General features: G+C 42.9%; 1 pseudogene; it reads left to right on the top strand.

Moving 5' to 3' along the window:
• The first annotated feature begins 939 nt into the window (after positions 1-939).
• On the top strand, positions 940-1,376 carry LOC101576578 (annotated as a pseudogene).
• The last annotated feature ends 4,236 nt before the right edge of the window (positions 1,377-5,612 follow it).

The following is a 5,612-nucleotide window of genomic DNA, read 5'->3' as shown; positions in this document are numbered from 1 at the left end:
TGTTCTGTTTTTGAGAAAAAAAAAATCTCACTTTGTAGTTCAGGCTGGCCCTGAACTCTCTGTATGCTCCAGGATGGCCTCGAACTCTTGGGGATCCTCCTGCCTCTCAGCCTCCTGAGTACTGGAATTACAGGTGTGTACCACCACCTGAGGCGTACATGTCAGGCCTGTAAAAAAACTTTGTATATTTATTTGATACAGTGTCTTACTACACAGCTCAGACTCATAGTGATCCTCCTGTCTCAGCCTCCCCTGTGCAGGGATTACAAGTGTGCACCACTATACTGGGTCTCCATGGCCTGCAGCACACCTGAGGGTGGGGCCGGTGTGGTATGTGGTGCTGGGGGTTGAACCCCCCCATCCCTGTGCTTACCCAAGCAGGCGCTTAGTCCACTGAGCTATCGCCCCAGCTCTTTGAACAGTTTTTTTTTTTTCCTTTTAATGTGTTTTATTATGGACTACTGGACTATATTGGATTATTTTGCTGAATTCACGCACCTAGAGTATTTGAACGGCAATGGAATACCCATCTCTGACAAAAGTAAACAAAAAAGGGTGATATAAATGGACTATTTTGTAGTGAAAAAAATATATCTGTATATACAAAATAGGATAGATATACAGATGCCTTTTGTTATTGTTTTGTAGAAGCCCTTTTGTCATTTTGAGGACATTCCCTCCTATTTCTGGTTGGCTTGAACCACAGTTTTTATTGAATTTTGCCAAATATTTTCTCTGTTTATTGAGATAATTACAAAATTTTTCCACTTTATAAAAAGACAGCCTAGTTCAGTTTAGAATGTTGAGTCAACTTGGGTTCCTACGGTAAAGTCCAGCTTAGTCCTAGTGCATATTCTGACTGGGCCTGATTTCCTAATACTTTTGTTTGCCAAGCTCCCAGAGTTCAGGGTCCTGGGCCAGCTCGGAGCGAGCCGCGCCATGGTGCGACCCCCGAACTGCATCGTTACCGTGTCGCAGAACATGGGTATCGGCAGGAACGGGGACTTGCCCTAGCCCCCGCTCAGGAATGACTCCAACCACCTCAGTGGAAGGTAAACAGAATCTGGTGGTAACGGGTAGGAAGACCAGGTTCTCCATTCCTGAGAAGAATCAACCTTTGAAAGACAGAGTTAATATAGTACTCAGTAGAGAGCTCAAGGGACCTCCCCAAGGAGGTCACTTTCTTGCCCAAAGTCTGGATGACGCCCTGAAGCTTATTGAGCAACCAGAATTAGCCAGCAAGGTGGACCTGGTGTGGGTCATGGGTGGCAGCGCCGTTTACAAGGAAGCCATAGATCGGCCAGGCCATGTCAAACTGTTGGTGACAAGGATCATGCAGGAATTTGAAAGTGACACATTTTTTTCCAGAAATTGATTTGAAGAAATACAAGCTTCTCCCAAAATACCCAGGTGTGTTTTCTGAGGTCCAGGAGGAGAACGGCATTAAGTACAAATTTGAAGTATATGAAAAGAATGATTACTGTGAAGGTGTATTCTGATCTATTCCAAGTTGTTTCTCTTCATCCTAAACAAATTATGTGTTTATATGTTAGTAAAAAAATACTTGTTCTGGTTTTTGAAAAAAAATACTTTTGTTAGACATTTCTCAAGTTCCACATTCATGATTCTATTGGTTTGTAGCTTTTTTTTGCTGAAAAACTTGGGATGGCTTTAATATAAGGATGGTAATAGTCTATAAAACAATAGAGAAGTGTTTCCTCTTGTGTTTTATGGACGTGTGTGTAGGACTGCTGTTACCTCTCCTGTGAAGTCTGGTCCTACACATGAGACTGAAGATCATTTGAGGATTTCTTTAGTTAAAGGAAAACATATCAGGTGCCTCTGGTAGATTTCCTCATTCTTGGGACTACCATGGGCTCTGCAGAGGTCTGGTTCAAAACCTAAGGAGAGAATTTGGGGTGAGGGAAAAGTGGGTGGGAGGCAGAGGTCACTTTATTTTTAAGAGCCACAGTCTTCGCATTGTAAAGGGGATTCTCCAGATCTTCCCATGATCCTTTGCCCTCCAGGATGCGTGTTTCTGAGACCCATGCAACTACCTTGGTGGGTCATTGTGGGGTCTCACCCCTGCTACCCTAGCCGCAAAACCAGTCAAGGGGCTGTCCCAAAGCTTGATGTCATGATTCCAGTATGAAGCCCAGATAAATACTGGCTTAATTTCAATCCTTCCTGGCTTTTAAAATATTATAAAAGCAACATATGCTTTATTAAATTCAAACACTACACAAGTGTATGCAGGAAAAGGCAGAAAGCCCTGCTGGCTCCGTTGCTGTTCCCTAGCATCATGCTGTCAAACAAGTATGTTGGGTCCTCCAGACCTCTTTGCATGCAAATTTTTCTATCCATAAACATAGCGTCGCTTACTATATTTCCCAGACACAGCAGGTGTAATATCCAGCACCTTGCTTTTTTCACTTAATGCTGCCTTGTGGTGCTTTCTCTATGCTAGGTTAATTTTTTTTTGAAGCTTTATATTTTATTGGATACAGGGTCTTACTACACAGCTCAGACTCATAGTGATCCTCCTGTCTCAGCCTCCCCTGTGCAGGGATTACAGGTGTGCACCACCATACTGGGTCTCCATGGCCCGCAGCACACCTGAGGGTGGGGCCGGTGTGGTATGTGGTGCTGGGGGTTGAACCCCCCCCCATCCCTGTGCTTGCCCAAGCAGGCCCTTAGTCCACTGAGCTATCGCCCCAGCTCTTTGAACAGTTTTTTTTTTTCTTTTAATGTGTTTTATTATGGACTGCTGGACTATATTGGATTACTTTGCTGAATTCACGCACCTAGAGTATTTGAACGGCAATGGCATACCCGTCTCTGACAAAAGTAAACAAAAAAGGGTGAAATAAATGGACTATTTTGTAGTGAAAAAAATATATATCTGTATAGGGGCTGGGGAGATGGCTCAGTGGAATAAGCGCTTCCCTGGCATGCACAAGGACCTGAGTTCAATCCCCAGTTCCACCCCCCAAAAAATATATATCTTTATATACAAAATAGGATAGATATACAACTACTTTCTCTTAGTTCAATGAGAAGAAAGATTTGTACTAATAATGTTTAGACAAGATATCATATCTGCATCTTGTACTATGAATAACTACTATGAAGCTAATATGCAATGTAGTAATTATTGTAACTATCCTACTAACCTGTCTTGAAACTGTCTCAATGTTATTTCTTTCTCAATAAAATTAATATAAATAATAATGTGTTTAGTACAGAGCCTACAGGGTCTCACTACACATATCGGACTCATAGCAAGCCTCCTGTTTTTCAGCCTCCCAGTGCTGGGAGGATTACAGGTGCAGCGGCACCACACCCAGTCCCAATCGCTGTCTCAGCGCACCCTGGAGGTGGGACCAGCAGACCGGGGATCGACCCTGGCCCCTGCGTCTGCCTTAGCAGGTGCTTTAATCCGCTGAACTATCTGGCCAGCCCTCCTCGAACAGTTTTAAGACCACTATGAGTCAAACAAAGAGTGGAGCCAGGAGTGGTGGTGCACACCTATAATAGCAGAGCTCAGAATGCCGAGGGAGGAGGATTTCTGTGAATTTGAGGCCAGTCTGGAATACACAGAGCAATCGCCCGTCTCAAGAAAAAAAAAAAAATTCAAACCTAGAGGTAAAACATATCCCTGAACTGTTCCTTCCATTTTCTTCACTCTGTGGCTTCCTTCAAGAGATACTTCTTGGGCTGGTGAGATGGCTCAGTGGTCTAAACCACCTACTTAGAACAAGCTTAGCAAAGCACAGGGACCGCGGTTCAATCCCCCAGCACCACATGCCAGCCAGCCCCACCCCCGGTGGGCTGAGCTGGCCACACACACACACACACACATAAATAAATAAATAAAATTAAAAAAAAAAAGAGATACTTCTGTAGATATTTAATGATAACTGTGGACACTTTTAAACACCACCTAATGTGGAAATGAGCACCGTGTTTGAGTCAGCTACTGTAGAGGTAAATAGAGCCACAGAGCTGCCCCGGGTGGAGCCCAAGGTCACTGCTGCGCCTGCCTTCCATCCACGCAAGCAAGGCTTTGTTAATGTGTTCTAACCACGATGGTGGAATTTGATTCATATTTTGTTTTATATATGTTCAATCTATTCTTAGCTTAAAAGAAAACCGCTGGATATCAGAAACACAAAATAGCTTTGGTATTTATGTAGTAGCAGTAAATCTGGTACTTCTTCAGCAAAGTAAATAGAAAAGTCTAGAATCTTTCTAACTTTACTCTTTCCATGTGAAATATGGAATTAACTGCCTGGAATGAAACTAGGACTCCTAGACCTATAGCTCTTACCTCTGTTCCTAGAAATGAATGTCAACTCTTCTGTCGCTTGTCTTTTTATTTACCACATGTCAAAAGCAAGCCCAGGAAGGTTGAAGAAAAATGCAAAGTCTGGGTGGAAAAGGTGTTGAAATTAATAGTGCTGCTTCTAAATCCTTCTTGAAAAGAGCTGAGCAAAAAGAATTTCTAAACCGCCACAATTCATTATCAAGTAATGAGTCTGCCTAGAAGAGAATAGGAGGGGCTGGAATAGGAGCATTATTTTGAATATAATTAAGCCAGGTGAAAGTGTGTTCAAAAATCAGCACCAAGAGCTGTCCTTGGCAGTTTTCTGTTAACTTACAAAAACTGGAGATAACCCCCTGAAATAAATGGTGAATCCTATAGACACTGAATCCCCCCGCACCAAATGGGGTGAGGCCTAGAAAAAAAATAGGAAAGGAGACAAGAACATCAACAGCCATGAACTGTCACATCCAAACTCTGAGGCTGTTATCCTTGTACAGGAACATAAGTAAATGTATTACATTAGCCAAAAGAAACACTTGTTTAGGGGCTGGCCAATTCGCTGTTGCAGGTCTAGAAAAAAAAATAAGCTAGTGTTTCTTTTTCTTTCTTTCTTTCTTTCTTTCTTTCTTTCTTTCTTTCTTCTTCTTTTTTATTTATTTTTTTTATTTTAGGGAAGGGTCTACAGGATGTTCAGGGTCTCACTACTAGATTGGACTTGTAGTGAGCCGCCTGTTTACAGCCTCCTAAGAGCTGGGACTACAGGCACATGCCACCATGCCCGGTCTCAATTGCAGTCTCAGTGCACCCTGGGGGCGGGGCCAGCACAGCCGGCCTGGGGATGTAACCCTGGCCCCTGCACTGGCTTATAGGCGCTTTAACTGCTTAGCTAATTGGTCGGCCCCTAAACAAGTGTTTCTTTTGGCTAATGTAATACATTTACTTATGTTCCTGTACAAGGATAACAGCCTCAGAGTTTGGATGTGACAGTTCATGGCTGTTGGTGTTCTTGTCTCCTTTCCTATTTGAACCTTACACCACCCTTAGTATGGGAAGCGGTTGCTTAATGGTCCCTGGAGGTTTTTTTTTTTCCTGTTATTTTTTAATTCAGGAACAAATAGTCTCGCTACACAAACTAGCTCAAGTATGGGCCTCTGAACTACCAGGGATGTGACTGATGTGAATGGGTCCGCTCTTTTGTGACATTCAGGATAGGAAAGAAATATAACTGGGCCATATGGATGTCACAATTAATTGTTAGAAATAATGGTTAACACTTTGAAGTGGT

The sequence above is a fragment of the Octodon degus genome, unplaced genomic scaffold (genome assembly GCF_000260255.1).
Source record: "Octodon degus isolate 3935 unplaced genomic scaffold, OctDeg1.0 scaffold00018, whole genome shotgun sequence".
In the NCBI taxonomy this organism is placed as follows: Eukaryota; Metazoa; Chordata; class Mammalia; order Rodentia; family Octodontidae; genus Octodon; species Octodon degus.
This window is presented reverse-complemented; position numbering and strand designations above follow the sequence as displayed.